Below are 19550 nucleotides of genomic sequence, written 5' to 3' on the forward strand. Positions count from 1 at the left end.
AGTTTTCAAGCTAACAAATGCTATAGAGAGTGCAGTATATATTTCCAAAGATGCTAGTCCTATGCTGGTTAGATTGCGGATATCACTCACTGTGACCTCCCCTGAGCAGAAGGTGCAATGCACCTCTGAGGCAGATCTCTAAGACAGTTTGATTTGGAAAAGGTAACTTTTCTCATTTTGAGACTCTTTTTCTGAGAAGAAACAGAACATCACAGAAATGTTACTCACAGAACACTACTGGTCCCTTGCTTTCACACAAGCAGCTGACTCTTGGAAGTAAGTTATTAAAAGGGATCATAGAATGATTAATATTGGTGAATCAAAAATAAAAATAATAGTTTATAAATAAAATGACTTATCTCTTACTTTGCACTCATTATAAATTTACTCTTTTAACAGAACTTGGCTTACTATGGACATTGACAGTATAAAATATCATAAATATTCCTGCAGAAACTTCTGCAGCAAAGCAGTTTCCTAGTTCAAACAAACAAAAACCACAGGGTGCTGATGGACAATGACTATTCTTCCTGTAATATATGCAACATTAAATAAGATTACAATGGTTACAATGTGGAATCAGCATTTGCACTGGGCTCAAATCTCATTAACGAGAGCCTTAGAGAAAATATGGACACAGTAGAAAAGGCAATTTGAGATATAAAAATTAATAAAACATAGATAGCCATACTTATAATATATATGCATCCCATACACAAACACTTCTTAAGTAGTATAAGAAATTTTAGAGTAAACATGACGAAAATTCTTCTCTCTGACAAGATTTTTTCAATTTGTATTTTAGTTTTCTTTCTTTAAACCTTCTACTGATGTTTGTTCTTTATCTTAAATTACCAAATCCCAAGCCCCAAAATAATATTTTTATAGATAATTTAGTCAGAAATAGAAGTGACTCTACATAGAAAAAAAATGTAGTACAAGCAATTATAAGTACAAAAAATAACAATGTAGGTTTTCCAATAATGACTCTGGATAGAAAATCTAAACTATCCAAGACCCTTTCTCTGAAAATGGTGAGTCATAAGTAACAATTTTTTATATAATCACATGCTAATGAGGATATTAGTTGTATTGGATCACACCACTGCTTTTTTTTTTTAGTACATGAGTAAGAATTGTACACACAATTAGTAAGGCAATTAGTGGCTGACCACTAAGTCCAAAGTCATAATTATTATCTTCCTTAGATACCACAGGGACTTAGCACTGTTTGCAATGTTGGAAAGATAAAGAAGAACATACATTTGTGTGTGTGTGTGTGTGTGTATAGATAAAATATATGTAAAGCTAGTTTTTGGTGTAAATTTTGCTTACATATGATGACAAAGTCACTATCTATTTCAACTTTCTTCAAATTTTTCTTCATTTGAAAGGGTTAGGAAGCCCCTACTGAAAAAAAAAAAAAAAACAGGAGGCCACAAGGGCAGTTTGTCTATATGACCTATCATCATATCATTGAGTATTGACACCATCTTATGATGTCTGTGTAGGTGGAAATACCAGCATGATCCTTCCCTTGATGTTGACCAACAGTGATCAAATGACAGCCTGCAGTTTCAGCCCTACTGCTGTAGCTGGTGGATCAAGAAGGACCAAGACAGAATCCAGAAGCAGATTTGGTATTATGGAGAAGGATAACCAGTGTCAGAAGGTCAATAGCAGTCTTGAACAATTATTTACCACAGATAAAAGTGAAAGGAGTAAGTGTTTGATACAATGCAATGGAAAGTACTGGCTATTCAAAGACTCTCCTTGTGACCTACAACGAAAATATTTTTTTGAAGGCAGGAGCAAAGATGATTACTGTACAAGCATTTTCAACGGAAACAAGAGATTGTTAAAAAGAGATTTGTTTGTCTTGACAAGCAACTAAGGTACTAAAGGCCTCATGTAAAATCAGAGAGCTAAGAGTAAATATAACTCCAAAGTGGTATTATTTCTTGAAAAAGATTTGACACTCCTAGAAAATTAATTCTAAGTTCATTAATATATTCAAATGATTCCTAATCACACATTGAAAATCCTGAAAAAATCATTTTCACAAGTATTTTATGAATTTTATACTGTAGAATTTGGATGCTAAACTTCTGAATGATGTTTCACAATTTTTCTGTAGAATGAATGAAATGGATTGTCATTAACATTAACATTCCTGACATGGCTTTATGACAGAATAATATGTATATTGGAGGACAGAAATGTATTCCTCTGTTTTTCCAAACACATGAGATACAACTCTTCAAAATAACTACTAAGTGTATTTCTTGTGCTAAGTCTTATACAAAGCAAGGCTCTAATGTATGTAGAGACTCTACTGAATCTGATATTTGTTTACACCATGTCATCTACCTGAAATCTGATAGTTTCACAGAGTTTTTTACCAACCCTGCAAGCAAGCAGAAGCAGCTCATGCACTTGCCAATCCAGATCTTGTGAAAACATTACTGCTCCTACAGAAAGAAGATAGTATGAGGACATTATCCAAATAAACAGAATAGCATTGGGCTAAAAGGAAAGCAGGTGAGGTCATAACTTTCTCAAAACCGTATTTAAGAATGGATAAACCTGAAGTGCTCCTGAGATTAGATCACTGAATCAAATAATAAATTTAGCCACAAAAAGCTGGATCCTACTTTCTCCTCGATGAATGCTATGTTCACTGAAAACAAGTCTTGTGGCTTCTGCCCTTCTGTGTTATGATTCTTGCATGTCTGGTTGGACCAAAAACTCACTTTACCTGGAGGGAAAGATGTGCCTATGATACCCTTTAGATACAGGATGTAGAATATCAGCTGCACGGTTTATAGAGGACCTGACACTCAGGAGCTTCCATTTCCCTGATAATAGCTGAACGATACAAAAAGAATCCCTGTTTTTTTAGTATCCTCCAGAGATGAGTTTGATGCAGTATGTCAGGTTTAGCTCAAATTTCATGCCACTTCCCTATACACACACTAGAAGCAGCAGGTACGGCGGGAAGAGTGGGTTTCTTTTGGAGGTCTCTCAGAAATCCAATGACTTTAATAAGAATTTAGATAGTATTTTAAATGGACTATATTAACCCTTGGCTACTGATGAAGCAGCAGCAGCAGGACAGCATGCCTGTCCACATCTGTGTTTACTTGTATAAAGAAATGGCATAGTTCTCCAAGAGATGCACAATGTAATTTATGACTGATTTGTAAGATTTGTTATAAAAAACATTTTTATTTCAATTACTTTATTGAAAATAATTGAAATTACTGCTTACCCTGTCTTAATCACTACAGCAAGAATTATGGCTTAAGGAAATAATTCAGGAAGAACTAGGTCTCTGCACTCACTGTTTTGTTTGCCAAATTACTGCCCTATATACAGCCTTGCTTTTTTTTTTTTTTTTTTTTTGCTGTGAAATCAGTGTATAACTATGAAGTATAACTGGTTTGTGAAAAACAAGACAAAGAAGCGGCTGAATACTGCAGCCTTTTTCATACAGTCTTTGACTAGTTTGCCTCTTTCATCAGTCAATGGACCTACTTTTTCTCTGATAAAAATCTAGTTGCTTTCTTGCAACTAACATACCTGAAGAATCTTTTTACCCTTCTTCTTTTTCAATTTTATTAGTTTCAGCTGAATTTAGTTCATATTTTATTCCTAATTATCCAAGAAGCATTTTATGCTCCTACTTTATTACCTTTCTTCAATTTTACCTCTCATATGCTCCCTCTCTGTGCTTCAGTTCATTAAGAAACTTCTTGTGCAAGCAGGCTATCTGATGAAATTCTTAGTCAGAAAAAAGATGTCTCTTTTCTGCAATATCAGTAAGATTAATTTAAAATCTGGTCATGCAAAGCTTATGTAGCATAGGAAGTGACAAAATCAGAGGTTTTAGTCAATCTAGCTGGAAATCCTTGGGTCAAGTCACTCCTGTTAAGAGAACAGGTAGAAGAAGGCAACTTGGCAACATCTCAGATCCACTGAGTAAGCCAACCACTCTCCTGTCTCTCCTTACCGATGTTCTTCTAGCTATTAAAGACCTTCAGGGTCATCAAGGGTGCTTGATTATACTAACACTTAGATGTTATTAAACACTTATTCTGTGTTAAATTCTGCCTCTCTGCTGTCAATGTAAGCCAAGAAATAATTGCTTTATGCTTTGTAAGGACCACTGTAGATGTTTCAGATTCCCAAGGAATCTAGAATAGCAATAAACTGAGCCTTCAGAGTCTATTTTGGTGAGCTTTGTCATGCTCATTTTAAGGATGGGTCAAGCAGTTCCATGTTAACACATTACATACCTCAGACCGTTGTCACATTCACATACTCATACACAGCTAGACTGGCCGGAGGACAAAATTATAATGCTGTAGTCAGGGTGCACAAGTGCCTTTGGTGCCTTAATCATTTAGTTATAAGACTTGTCTGTGGCCTAGTAAATCTTTAATGAATTTTGTAAATTAAAGTTCCGGTATAAGGACTTGAAAGTGACACACTCACTGTAATTGCTTACTGAGGTAGATCATCTCCTACAGTACAGCAGGGACTAATACCATAACTCTGGTGTTCTCTGTGGATGCCCTGGTATCCTGTTTGATTAAAGAAAGGTGCATCCTGGACCTGATAAATATTCTTTGAGCAGTTTTTACAAAATTAGCTTCTTTCCATTCTAAATATATATATGCAAAAGTTTCTTAAAAAAAGAACTATCCCACTATAATACTGTTACATAAAATATAAATAGCTATATTTATATATATGAACATATACAAATATATCAACTGTAGCAGGAAGCTGTGAAACATGATAAGGGATAAAACAGCAGGAAGCTGTAAAACATGATAAGGGATAAAACAGGAATAAAGGTCCATCTCCCTTGCCCTTTGCATATTTATGCCTGTAAGTTCAATGAATTTAGAAGGACTGCAGTAAAAGATTTACTTAAAGTAAGTGAGAAATCACCTAAATCATGCAAAATAGATTATATTAGTACTTGGAATAATTCTAGATATTTTAAAGGATTTATTTTAGGGATTTATTCGCTCCAATACATGCAAAAGCTCATAAACCTTTATGAAGATTATCGACATGTGCGCTAAATATCTTGCAAGGCTACAAATAATCCCCCAGGTCTGATTAGTAGACTATGGTTCCCTCTAGCATAGGTTTCTGAAGGAAGACCATTATAATTTAATTTGCTCATAGGTTGCTAAGATGTTCCAGATAAGATAATATTCAACATTATGTGTACATCAAGATGCAAAAAGAGAAGGAAAATAAAAAGGTCATAAATGCTCCCCAAACTTGCAGAAATAACCCCGAGAGAGCTTCATGAGTAGGAAACTGGAAGAATGGGAGGCCTTATGTTATCAGACTGAAAAAAAAAGCTTGCTGGTCCCCTTTGTGTTGAGATAAATCAGGTCTCTGTGCAACTGCTGTGGTCAGTCACTCAGTAGGTATTTACTGGCCATTCATGATATTCAACAGCATTATATTGTCATATATTAAAAACTTCAAGATCTATTTATTTATTTTTTAAACTATTTCTAGTATGTTCATTACTAGCATTTGCTTCCAATAAGTGTCTGACATGTAGAATGTTCCTGACAGGATATAATCTATATCAATTCATCAGCAAAATACACATAATTTTCCCTCAGATACACAATACATTCATCACTAAGGCAACTAATGATCATATATATTCATTTGAAATGTAAAAAATAATATTGTTTGAAGTACTCCATCGGGCAGGAGCAATAAAAACAGAAACAACAGCATGATTATTTCGAATTAAACATCAAAATGGAATATTCCATTATATCAGACAGTGCAGTTTTGATGCAAGTTAAAAGAAACAAGAAAAATTAACACTAAAAATTTGTGATAATTGACAGAATACTTCACCATTGATCAGAATACTTGCAAATATCCAATGTATGAATGACTCAGAATATAAATAATTACCTGGACTCAATGCCAAAGCAGAAACTTTGCAATGTTGCAGTCCTTCTAATGCCTAGGAGTTACCTAGAGCAACTTTGATTATAAGTAAAAATAGGAGATCTGGTAAAAACAAAGCTTATCTGTTTTATTGTATATAATTATTATTTTCCTTGAAATATTCCTTCTTGTAACAATATTGATATGTAGTTATTTTTGGTTGTAAAATTCAGTCAACAAAAGAGCATAAAGGTATTATTTTTACTTGAAATATTTCTTATAATGTTTATTTCATATTTAGGAGTCTGCATTTACGATAAAGAAAGAACTAAAAAGAATAGAATTCAAGCATTAGTGCTTCAAGCATTCAAGCATTATAATAAGCAGCATATTACCAAGTTACCATAACTGCTATTTTATATCACTATTTTCATTGTGAGAGGTGGCAAAAATCCAGAGATCTACCTGAGACATATGTGGCTACAGAATATATTAGTATATCATTCTCTTAAATCCCATTAAAAAAAAAAAAAAAAAAAAAAAAANAAAAAAAAAAAAAAAAAAAAAAAAAAAAGGATTGAATTACTGCCAGGAATGCTCCTTAATGTGCAAGTTCAGAAGACTAAATGATGAACTCAGTTCAGATATCTGAAAAGGCAAGTATCTCTAAAAAGAAGGAAACTCTAGTAAGGTTGGCATTGCATTTCCCATTCTAACTCCTGGATTACAGGTTTTCTCAGTTCTGAAATAGATGTTAACTATATAAATTTCCTACTTGACTGAAAATCTAGCCAAGAGTCTATGGACTCATAAAGTCTATCTAGCAAAATATAATGCTTTAAGGAAAAAATTCTGACTTACCAAGTGGAAAATGTGAAAATGACATGGCAAAAATGCCTTTTATTCCTATTTATTCTTTAAGAATACAAATTACAGACAAAAATAAATTTTGCTGAGCTATGAATAAAGGTTAAAGGACAAGCATAAGTCCTATGGTCTGCTCATGAATTGCGATTCACTTAAGATACCTCCTCAATTTTTTACTTAGTGATTCTTGTCAGCAAAAGTATTAGCAGGGTCTGTGCATGAACGTGCACACAAACGAGTTTGCCAGTGTCCAACCTTTTTTTCCAAATATCTCAAATAAATATACAGTTCAACTTGCTGCTTCATTGTATACTGTGCTTCATTAATTTTTTGCTGTTTCTAATTATCACTGAAGCTTCTCAAAAATGCATAGAGTAAATAATAATTTAATGGGCAGGATTAAATAAGATAACTTATGTTACAAATATTATTGGTATTAATCTATTCCAATTCTGAACAGTTTCCCAGAAGTTAAGGTATGTACTGGGAAATGAGGGAACTGTATGAAATAAAAGTGTCAGGCATGTCATGCCCCCAGTAAAGGGTCTGAAAGATATTTAAGCAATGGAAAGGCAGGAACTCTGTGATGTTAATTTAATTGAACTCAGTGAATCACCAGAACATATATCTCCAATACGAATGGCAAACAGCATTTCAGACAAGTATGCATTTGCATTAATTTCAGCAGTCCAGAATTGCAAGGCATGGTCATTAGACCAGTCTTTTCAGCACCGCATCAGGTGCTATTTTCAGGGCTCCCATGGATGTTGGTTCTCCAGACTCTGAGCCAGCCCTGCTGTGGTCACTTCTGCTACTCCTGTGGCTGGCCAGGAGTATCCAGTCAGGTCCAGCCAGTTCACAGTAGGGAAGTTTTCTATGTGGTGGGTGAAAAGCCCAAAGGCCACTGAGTCTGCACTTCAAACACCTTGCTCAGTCTTGGGCTCCTCACTACAGGAAAGACATGAAAGTGCTAGAATGTGTCCAAAGAAGGGCAACAAAGATGGATAAGGGGCTGAAGCACAGACCTTACAAGGAGCAGCTAAGGGAGCTGGAGTTATTTAATCTGGAGGAGACATTATCACGCTCTGTAACTACCTGAAAGGAGGTTATAGTGAAATGGGGATTGATCTCTTCTCCAGAATACCTACCAACAGGACAAGAGGAAATGACCTCAAATAGTACCAGAGGAGGTTCAGGTTGGATATTAGGAAAAATTTCTACACGGAAAGAGTGGTGAAGCCTTGGAAGAGGCTGCCCAGGGAAGTGGTGGAGTCACCATCCCTGGCGTGTTTAAGAAATGTGTAGATGAGGGGCTTAGTGACATGATTTAACAGACATGGTGTTGAAGGGCTTATGGTTGAGCTCAAAGATCTCAAAGGTCTTTTCCAACAATAATAGTTCTATGATTCTGTGATTCAAAATCCTGACTAGCTTATTCTACTGTATAAATATCAAGTGTGAAGATAAGCATAGTTGTAACATCAACTTCAGAAGGTAAATCTGAGAACTAGATTTTCTGAAAACTAAGAATGACAGCTCTTAAATATCATAAAAAGTAACTAAAACACATGGTAAATGTTCTAGTGTTTACTTTTTTAAGTGAATGCTGCAGCTGGCATGAAATAAGTAAACAGTTTATTAGAGGGAAATACTGAAGTTATATATAGCTGCATAATTTTTCTGTTAGAAATTGTCCAGGTACATATTTAGCCATGAAATAGTATCAATAATTTGTTTCCCTGTAACCTGTAGCATTGTATATTTTTTTTAATACAGATTTGGTGCATGAAGATACTATTTCCTTGAAGTTCTGTGTATGTAATAACCAATAAAAAAGATACGTGTTTAAAGGTTAAATATAAACATCTGATTTGCAAAGATTCTTCCCATTTCCTTTCTTACAAAAAAAAAGAAAAAATGACATTTATTTACTCAGTGTGTTTATGTAAGTGACCTTAATCTGTTCATTTTCATTAGTTCTAGCCTTTTTTCTATATGAAATTTTACTTACAGGTGTAATGTTATTTTCTTAAGATTATTTGTAATTAAATCCTTACAATTCTCATGACAAAACAAAAATATAAAATACCTTTCATATTTTAAATATAATTTCATATTGTTCTATTAAAACCTTTTATGACAATTATATGCAATGCTCATATTTTCTTTTTTCCATTATTTTTTTTCTCTCTAACACAGATATATTGTTGGAGGCTAACACAGATATATTGAGGGAGGCTTCAAGGAGTATGTTTAAAGTAACACTGCCCATCTCTGTTCTACTGACACGCTTTTAAATGATAATGAGTGAATTCAGCAGGGTATATTCAAGAATCACTCTGGTAATATACATTATATTTCCTTTTAAAGATGTAGAAAAGAACAGGTGAGAGGAACAGGTGAGAGAAAAAAAAAGAAAAAAAAAAAGTAATCATTTTGATGATAAAATCAAAAATAGCATGAGCTAGTTATGAGGAAGACCAGAACCACATTTTCACATTTTGGTGTCTTTAGCAGCAATTCCACTTTACTACCGCTGCTGCTGCTGCTGCTGCTGCTGCTGCTGCTACTACTACTACTACCACCATTACTGCTACTGCTACTACGGCTACTATCATCTATCCTCTGTTGTTCATTCTTTTTTCCTCTCCAGGATATATTGGCCCTTTGCTACTGAAGAAACTATTTGTTCAGCTTTACCAAGCATTTCTTGGGAAATTATTTGGCTTGTAAATTGTCCCAGCAATATATATAAAATATATATGATATATAATAAAATAATTATATTAATTATACTAATATATACCATAACACAGTATATATAATAGAATATAGCGCACATAACACGCACACATATGTACAATACACATTCTAAGATGAATTAGTTTCTTGACATGCTTTTCATATCAGTTGCACATGCAATTAATACAAATGAAGAAGTGCACTGGGACAGAAAGAATGCAGCTAGAAGTTTTTACCATGGAATGCCTTGGGATTTAAAATCACATTCTCCATCCCTACTCAAACCTTCTCTACTGAGCTGTTGGTGACAAAATACTGGCACCACACATCTTTTCTAGATTGATGATTATAACAGTCAACAAAAGTGGCAAAATTGGATTTCACATTGTTTTCTGCTGAAGGCAGTGAAAGATACACCTCATGTACTAATACAATAATCATGCTTTCCAGCACAACTGACAGTGTAATGAATGAGGGAATCTAGACTTCCACTGTATCCTTTCCATTGAATCTGAGCTGCCTTGGAGTTAGAAGGGCAAATGGACATCAAAGAGGAGAAGCATTACAGTCACATTGTTTGCAGTAGGGGCATGGGGAGGACAGTTTCTGTCCATGCAGTCAAGGTGGCATATGCAATTTACATTAATTAGTAAATTAATAAAAAGCAGAAAATATAAATGGATCCCGCAAAGGCACCAGATATCAAATTTCTACATGTTTTGTTCTGATCTCATTTTTCCCTACTCTTTCTGATAACTCATTAAATTTTCTTTTTGCCAGAGAATTCCCTTGAAGAAGAATTCAGCTCAGATATAAATTCACTTATTCCTCTTGACCTTGTAGAGTGTATTATTGCATGTGTATGACGTTTGGTATTTTCCTGAAAAATCTTATCTATTATTCTTTGATTTTTGGACTATCTGCTAGTTTAAGCCACCTTCATATTCACTTCATGAAATGTTAAAATATCATATTTCTTTTGAAAGAAAGACTTGATATCACATTCATCTTAAAGATAATTATGGTAACTCTTAACTCTGTGCAATAGCTTTGATGACATGTCCTTAGTGTCTTTTGTCCTGCTTCATTGTGAGTTGCAAAATGCCTTGAAAATTGCTGTGATTTCCAATCATGAATTCTAAGTCAGAAGCAAAAAGATATTTTGTATTGAAATAGTGTAAACCATTTAATAAAAATAAAATGCAATCAGCAACACTGAGGAAAACCAATGATATTAGAGATTCTCAGCAACTTCTAGCTGTTTTGTAAACTGCTTAGTTTATAGAAAAAAGCCACGGTTTTATGGGAAAATAATTTGCCATTATCCTTCCCTCTCTCTTTCCTAAAGGCAATTAAAATTTGATTTACTAAGGAAACCCAATTGTTTTATGGGGAAAAAAAAAAACATAAATAAATCTTTCACAGATGGTGCTTTTCCTGAGTGGTTCTAGTTGTATTGTAACTTCTTTTAAAGTTTTCTGTCCTTTGCAAGCCAAGTGTATTCCTATATATATGATTAAATTTTAGCTCTCGTGCACTTACTCAATTGTTCTTTAAATGTTTTCCGTTTCTTCTCTACTTACACATTCAGATATAATTTTATACCAGCTTGTGCATTCATTACAAGCTCAAAATTCTCAATGAAATGAGTATTTTGTTAGTGTGTGAAAAAATGTAAATGAGTATTTTGTATTGTTTTTAGCTTGAGAAATACATTTGCTTGAAAAACACCTGTGCATGGAACTCACACAACATTTTCAGACAGGCTTAAAAGAAGTTAATGCGGCTTATGCACAGTAGAACTGAAGAGTTAATGTACATTCATTTAGTTATTAATTTAACAACTACAACTGTCTCCTAGGATCTAAAAAACTTGCTTCAGTAAATTCTGACCTATGACATGCGGATATTTGTATTGCTGAAAAAAAAAAAAAATCTTTATCCTCAGTATTGGTCGATGAGCAACTGTCCATTCCTCCCCAAAGGATATTTTACAGCAGGTAAGTAAACAACAAGACCAATTTTGATTTGATTCCATCTTCACATTGATACAGAGGGTATCAATAATGAATAGCAACGCAAAACACTAATTTTATAAATACATCTGTAACTAAGTGGCAGAGATCACTCTATTCAGATTTTTTTTTAAGACAGAACACTCATTTTAACAATCAAGAGATATTCCAAGAACCCATTGTCATGTTTGCTTTTAATCATTTTTGATTTGGCATTAGACATCTTTTGAGAAAAATAAAAATAAAAATAAAAATAAAAATAAAAATAAAAATAAAAATAAAAATAAAAATAAAAATAAAAATAAAATAAAATAAAATAAAAGACTCATCTTCACTTTATAAACTGTTATTCTGATATATTTCTTTCTGGACAGCAGAGCCATATGGAGAGACAGCCTAGACTCTGACAAAGGGAGTTAAGACCTCAAATGATATCTGCAGGTACTTTGAGACATATGACCTGTACCTGTCAATAAGGATCAAACTGTAGGAGTGAAAGATCTGTATTTAACACAAGAGAGAATCACTGAACTGTTGTCTTTTAATAAAACTATATTACCTTAGTACTATAATTCGGAAAGAAACACAAACAAAATGAGAGCCAAGTCAGCTTGGGAAATATAAAATCAGCTTCTGATTTCCAAGGTCAGTGCAAGATTCCTCTCTCAACATGCCTCCTCTATCCTGTCTCACTTGTAGATAGCTTTAGATTGGAGTCTGAAAGCTAAGGCAGCTTGACCAGAAAACAAGTCACCTGACATTGGACTTTACATCTAGAAACAGGTGTTGACAGATTGAGTGCATTAGGCAAAAAGAAGAAGGCATACTAAATAACCCTGGGGAACATTGCACGTTTTTTTACATATCTCTGGGAAAGTACTAAATCACAGATGAAATGAAGAATAAAAAAAGATACTTTCCTCTGTGACAGGAAAGTGATTAAGGAAATCCAAGTTATACATGAAGTTCCAAAACAAAATATCTGGGGCAAAAGAGTGAAAATTCTTCAAAATATTGGTGAAAAATTGACTTCCTCATTCTTTTGCTGTCAACTATATGATGTATTGCTAAAGAGGCACATCCAAAAAACCTACAGGTACTAATTAAAGCTCTTTCAGCCCTCAGCAACTAGATTGATTTTCAAGGATAAAATATATTGTTACTAGTTATTTTATAAAATAAAAACTGTACTGAGCAGGATTTGCACCCTCTATTTTATTAGAAACGCAGATCAACCTGTGCGTGAAATCAAATGAGTTGATAAATGGAAAATCAAACTTATCTGGTAGCCACAACTATAAAAAGTGAAAGCATTAAAAATCAGTCTGAGTTCAAAATTTTCAGTGGATACCAAAGAAATATAAATGATATGTTCTCAAAAATATGACAGGTATTTTGTTTGATAATGAAAGATAATCTGACTCCTCTTTCTTTATGAGAACAGATATGATATGGGCAGAGTTTAACTTCAACACTTCGTGACAGATTGAGGTTGGGATTAACCATATTACTATCAATACATCCGAAGGCAAACTGATGGAAAACAGCTATTCTACAGTTTTCCCATTCATTCAAACTTCTGAAGATAAACACTCCGTTTAGAACCAGTGGACTTGATCACTGAGAGAACAAATATACAAAATAAAGTAGGGAATAGAGACACGGATTTTTCAGGCAGCCATTATATTTGAACTACCAAGATTATAGTAGATTTTTCCTAAACGCGTGCCTTTGCTGTACAGTTGTTGGATAGAAGTTCTGTTTTGACCTACATAACTACTCTCCCCAAAAGGACTTGCCAGTTTTTATACTGCCTTTTTTTATATCATATCTCTAAAAGTTTTATTTAGAAACTTTATTAGTTATGCACTACGATGTTGCAAAATCCAAGGGAGTTAAATTATCACTTTTAACTGATATTTCTCAGTAACAAATTATCACTGTATTCATCAGAGAGATTAACACAGAATTAAGAAAAATACTTCTCTACATTAATTTGATGAAAACAGTGATAAAATATTTTATATTTGACTTGAAGTCTGTGAAGTCTGCCAGAGGCAATCCTGATACAGAACAAGCTTCTGCAGCTGTCAACATTCTTCATATTTGTTGCGATTTGCACTCCTTCAATTATCTGACTAGGAAATCGTGAGAAAACAGGACTGGTACTAAAGCCTAAATGTGATCATTTAGAAGATATGCAGTCACAAGTAATCAGATACATTTGCTTGGTTATAATTTATACCAACAATTTGTGCAGCACAAATAAGGTGACTTACTGACCAGGTGACATACAAAAAGATTGATTCCGTGGAATTCTTGGATTTGTGCTCGTATGTTTCCACTTTTAAGTATTCAAGCTGTTACTTTAAAATGTAATAACACAAACACAAAGGAAAGGACACCAAAAAATCCCTGATTCCCACAGCTTGGTACTGAACCTCTTCTGAATGTAATTCCCTGAAGTTAATTGGAAAAATGACATAGTGGACATTTTGCTTCCGTGTTGGTATATGTGCATATCATATTGGCAATTGCTCTCAAAAAAACATATTATATTCTCAAAGAGACTTAATTTTTGTGGACACAGCTTTTGTAGATACATTAATTTAATACATTTAAATGAGTAAAGAGATCTGAGCTCTCTTTTCTACATATATAGAATGTGGAAAAAAGGACAGGCCACTTGGGAGAAATACAGGAACACTGTCAGGGAATGCAGGGATGCAACAAGGAAAGCCAAGGCACAATTGGAATTGAATCTGGCACGGGATGTTAAGAATAACAAGAAAAACTTTTTCAAATATATCAATAACAAAAGGAAGGTCAGGGAGAACGTGGGTCCACTAGTGAATGGGGTGGGTACCCTGGTTACGGAAAACACGGACAAAGCAGAGCTGCTGAATGCTGCCTTTGCTTCTGTGTTTGTCAGGGGCAGCCCTCTGGAATCCCAGGCCTTAGGGACACATGAAGAGAGTGAGAGAGAGGAAGGCTTGCCCTGGGTAGAGGAAGAGTGGGTCAGAGAGCATCTAGGGAGCCTCGACACCCACAAATCCATGGGCCCTGATGAGATGCACCCCAGAGTGCTGCGGGAACTGGCAGATGTCCTAGCCGAGCCGCTCGCCATCATCTTTCAAAGGTCCTGGAGAACGGGGGAGGTGCCGGAAGACTGGAAGAAAGCCAACATCACTCCAGTCTTCAAAAAAGGCAAGAAGGAGGACCCGAGTAACTACAGGCCGGTGAGCCTCACCTCCATCCCCGGGAAAGTGATGGAGCAGCTCATCCTGGCTGCTCTCTCCAGACACATGGAGGAGAAGAAGGTGCTCAGGAGTAGCCAGCATGGATTCACCAAGGGGAAATCCTGTTTGACTAACCTGATCACCTTCTACGAAGGAATATCTAGCTGGATAGATGAGGGCAGAGCGGTGGATGTCATCTATCTGGATTTGAGCAAGGCTTTTGACACTGTCCCTCACAGCATCCTCCTGGGCAAGCTCCGAAGGTGTGGGATAGATGAGTGGACGGGGAGGTGGATTAGGAATTGGCTCGATGGCAGGGTGCAGAGAGTGGTTGTCAATGGTGCGGAGTCCAGCTGGAGGCCTGTACTTAGTGGTGTCCCCCAGGGATCAGTTCTCGGTCCGGCCCTGTTCAACTTATTCATTAACGACCTGGATGAAGGGCTGGAGTGCTCCCTCAGCAAGTTTGCCGACGATACCAAACTGGGTGGAGTAGCTGATAGCCCTGAGGGCTGTGCTGCCATCCAGAGGGACCTGGACAGACTGGAGGACTGGGCGGCGAGAAACCTCATGAGGTTCAACAAGGGCAAGTGCAAGGTCCTGCACTTGGGGAGGAATAACCCTGGACACCAGTACAGATTAGGGGTGGACCTGCTGGAGAGCAGCCCCGCAGAGAGGGACCTGGGTGTCATGGTGGACGACAAGTTGACCATGAGGCAGCAGTGTGCCCTGGTGGCCAAGAAGGCCAACGGGATCCTGGGGTGCATTAAGAAAAGCGTCTCCAGCAGGTCGAGGGAAGTGATCATCCCCCTCTACTCAGCCCTGGTGAGGCCACATCTGGAGTACTGCGTCCAGTTCTGGGCTCCCCAGGACAAGAGGGATGTGGAGCTGCTGGAGAGAGTCCAGCGCAGGGCTACCAGGATGATCAGGGGCCTGGAACATCTACCATATGAACAAAGGCTGAGAGAGCTGGGTCTGTTCAGCCTGGAGAAGAGGAGGCTGAGGGGGGACCTGATCAGCGTGTATAAATACCTCAAGGGAGGCAGTGAGGAGGAGGGGGGCGGCCTCTTTTCAGTGGTGGGCAGGGATAGGACTAGAGGAAATGGCTTCAAACTGAAGCATCGGAAGTTCCACAGGAACTTAAGGAAGCATTTCTTCACTGTGAGGGTGACAAAGCACTGGAACAGGCTGCCCAGAGAGGTTGTGGAGTCTCCTTCCTTGGAGATCTTTAAAACCCGCTTGGATGCAGCCCTGTGCCACGTGCTCTAGGTGACCCTGCGTGAGCAGGGGGGTTGGACTCGATGACCTCTGAGGTCCCTTCCAACCTTCGGCATTCTATGATTCTATGATTCTATGATAATCTTTGAATTGTAGCAAATGTTGACAAAAGAGATGCTTTCAGTTAATTTATATTTTTTACTATGGTGTTAACAGTTTCTAATGAATATTGTACTTGCATATAGTGTTAATGATAATTAAGTTCAAAAGTATAGGAATGTAGAAGCATACATTATAAAATCTGATTTAAGTGTATAGCAAATTACTCTATACCCTGTAGTAGCATGTTAATGAGTTGGGGAAAAGTACAGATTCACTTCATAGAATGTCAAACAGGACTTCATTCTTAAGCATTCAAACTAAGTCAAACACTTCCCTTATCTTCTAATATTTGTATGGAGGGATGCATGTAATGTGAGATTTCTAATAGAATTTTGCCTAGAACCAGGAGAGTATTTTAGATTTTATCTGATTGCTGGTGAAGTCAATAAATAGTTTACCTTCACTATATATCAGATATGTGTACTGCAGAAACATTTTCTCTGCTTTGTAATTTTAGGGATTTATACAGAGAGCAGTTTTATCTGTTTATTTTTTAAATTGAAGGGTATGTAGTGAAATTTAGTGTCTGAAGAGATGAAGAATAAAACAGAGCTAGTGTGGATAGGTAAGATATAAATATTTCTGCATCATATTCATTTTTTTTTTTTTTTTTCGCAACCAGTTCTGGTATTATAGATCTGAATACCTGAGAAGATCTCCGTTTTGCCTGAGATTTTGTGTCATTGACAAACATTCTATAGAGTGTATGTTAAAGCTCATTTTTTTATTTGTAGTCTAAATTCAAACTAGGATTCACCAGCCAAAACAGAAAAACAAATTTATCTGGATGCCCCTCACAATGGGTGCTTTATTTTTGTTATGATATTGCCATAGCTAGTATATGATTATGAACTGTTAATAAACAGTTGATGTCATGCATTCTTGGTAATTAACCTTTAAACTGACTGATAAGCAATAGTCTTCTTTAGCTTTAATTAACCTGCCTTTTTGCCTGTTAAATGTAATCACAATTTCACTTATAGAATGAGAATAAAACTAAACTGTATTTTGTAATCTTGTTAGTATTCATGCTTTGTTAATGAAATTTGATCAGCTTATTAAAGATGCTGAATTTTTGCAGTTAGCTCACATCTGTTGTCAGAAATAATTAGATCAGGTGGCAAATGACAGCACCTTTCTTCACAGATGCTTTAACATTGTGGGTAGTACTATCCTAAGTGTCTTTATGAATAATGACAGTCTTTTTGGTAGATAGCTGATTTGCCTTGAAGTTTCAAAGTGGAACTTTAGGAGTAATCTGATAGAGTCCCAGGTAGATGTATATGTGCCTTCCCTTTCCAAAGGTACAGCAAAAGAGAAATTGCATTCAAGATGGTTTTTAATGAAGTTTTGTCTTAGAATGATAGAAGATGTTGATATCACACCATCCCAGTATGTCTCTCTTTAACATATTTACACACATTGCTGTTAATACACAAAAGACATTACATTATGCACTTAAGCATATCACAGACTATAAATTACTCTTCACTCTAATGATTCCATTATTCAAATAAACATGCTGACAAACTGGGAAAGAGATTATTTTACAGCAGAGTTTCATCAGGCAGCTATGAAATACTGCTGGCCCTTTAGAAACCACGGCATCTGCTATATATGCCGCTAATTTCTCTGCTTGTGGTTCAGAAAAAACACTTTTGTAGCGAATTTGCTGCTTATGCAAGCAGTGTAAACAGTACAATAGAAGTGTCTCTCCATCATTTACCCGCAATGCAGGTATCACACAAGTCACAGCAGTACCTGCTTCTCAACGCTGTTCTAGAAATGTGTATCCATCCTGCCTGGTCTTTCAGCTTCGGCATACAGTGAGAGTTGCAGGAATCCCTTCAACCATTTCTCTGCATTGATTTAACCTCTCAGCAATACTGGAGTCATGAGCATTCACCAGACTGGATTATTGGCAGTTATTTTCAACCACACAGAGGAAAAGTTCAGATGCATGAGTGAGGAGAGAGTATTTCCTCTTACTAACACCCCATGCAATAATACAAATTTATGTAAAGATTTTGGCAAGAGGAAACAACAGTGTTCTTTGTGCAAGCTCAGAGAAGCAGACCAGAGTGGTCTTTCTCGTGTCTATGCCAGGTGAATGGTAATGAATGCTTATGTTTTTTTGCCAAGTATCTGTCATAGAAGTCTCTGGGTGCCTGCATGCAATTAAAAATGCCCCCATTAAAATTCATAAAACAAAAAGAAACTGAGTTTAATTACCGTAATTAATCCCCTAACAATCTGATAACTGATGACCAGAATGAAAAACATCTACATATATACATATACATCCTTCAGCCTAAAATGATTTTCACCATCTGAAAAATCTCTCAGTATTCCTCTCTTTTTCTTATGCTTTTGTTTACCTGTTAAAGAAGATGTTTATCATGTTATTTTGAAACAGAGAATGCCACAGTAGTGCTCTGAGAAGGACACGTTGTTCAGGTAAAACTAATTCGACCCCAAGAAACTTGCTTAAAATAAAATAGGAATTCTACCTTAGAACATGACTCAAATCTTTTGGGTCTAATAGTAGCACCCAGACTTCTGGATCAGTCCCTTCTTCCTTAAGATTAATAGATTAGTTATAACTTCCTCCTCCTAGGAATTAAAAAAAAATAGTTATAGGACTTTGAGCTATTTCATTCCTTGGACCTCAGATTCACCCAGTAATGAAATGCAGTCTGATTCATATAAAATATGTAGATCAGTATTGTATGGAATCATAAGGTGAAGAGTAATAATAAGAGGACGTGGAGCTTCTCGAGAGGGTCCAGAGAAGGGCAACTAGGATGATTAAGGGAATGGAACATCTCTCATATGAAGAGAGGCTGAGTGAGCTGGGCCTGTTTTCTCTGGAGAAGAGACGGCTCAGAGGGGATATGATTAATATGTATAAGTTCAGGAAGGGAGAATGCAGGGAGGAAGGGGACAGGCTGTTCTCACTGGTGGCCAGTGATAGGACGAGGGGTAATGGCCACAAGCTGAAACACAAGAAGTTCCGTCTCCAGGTGAGGAGCAACTTCTTTACTGTTAGGGTGACAGAGCAGTGGAACAGGCTGCCCAGGGAGATTGTGGAGTCTCCTTCTCTGGAGGTCTTCAAAACCCGCCTGGATGCCACCCTGTGCCACATGCTCTAGGTGGGCCTGCTTGAGCAGGAAGGTTGGACTAGATGATCTCTAGAGGTCCCTTCCAACCTTAAATATTCTGTGAATCTGTGAAGAGAGTGATACTTACACAATCCTTCCCCCATCCTTTCTTTTTTTTTTTTTTTTTTTTTTTTTTGCTTCTTTATCCTTACATAAGACAGGAATAAACAGCGTGAGAGTGAGCATTTATTGTAGGTCAGCAGCATCCT

The sequence above is a fragment of the Nothoprocta perdicaria genome, unplaced genomic scaffold (genome assembly GCF_003342845.1).
Source record: "Nothoprocta perdicaria isolate Ctin4 unplaced genomic scaffold, notPer1 scaffold_22, whole genome shotgun sequence".
NCBI lineage: Eukaryota > Metazoa > Chordata > Aves > Tinamiformes > Tinamidae > Nothoprocta > Nothoprocta perdicaria.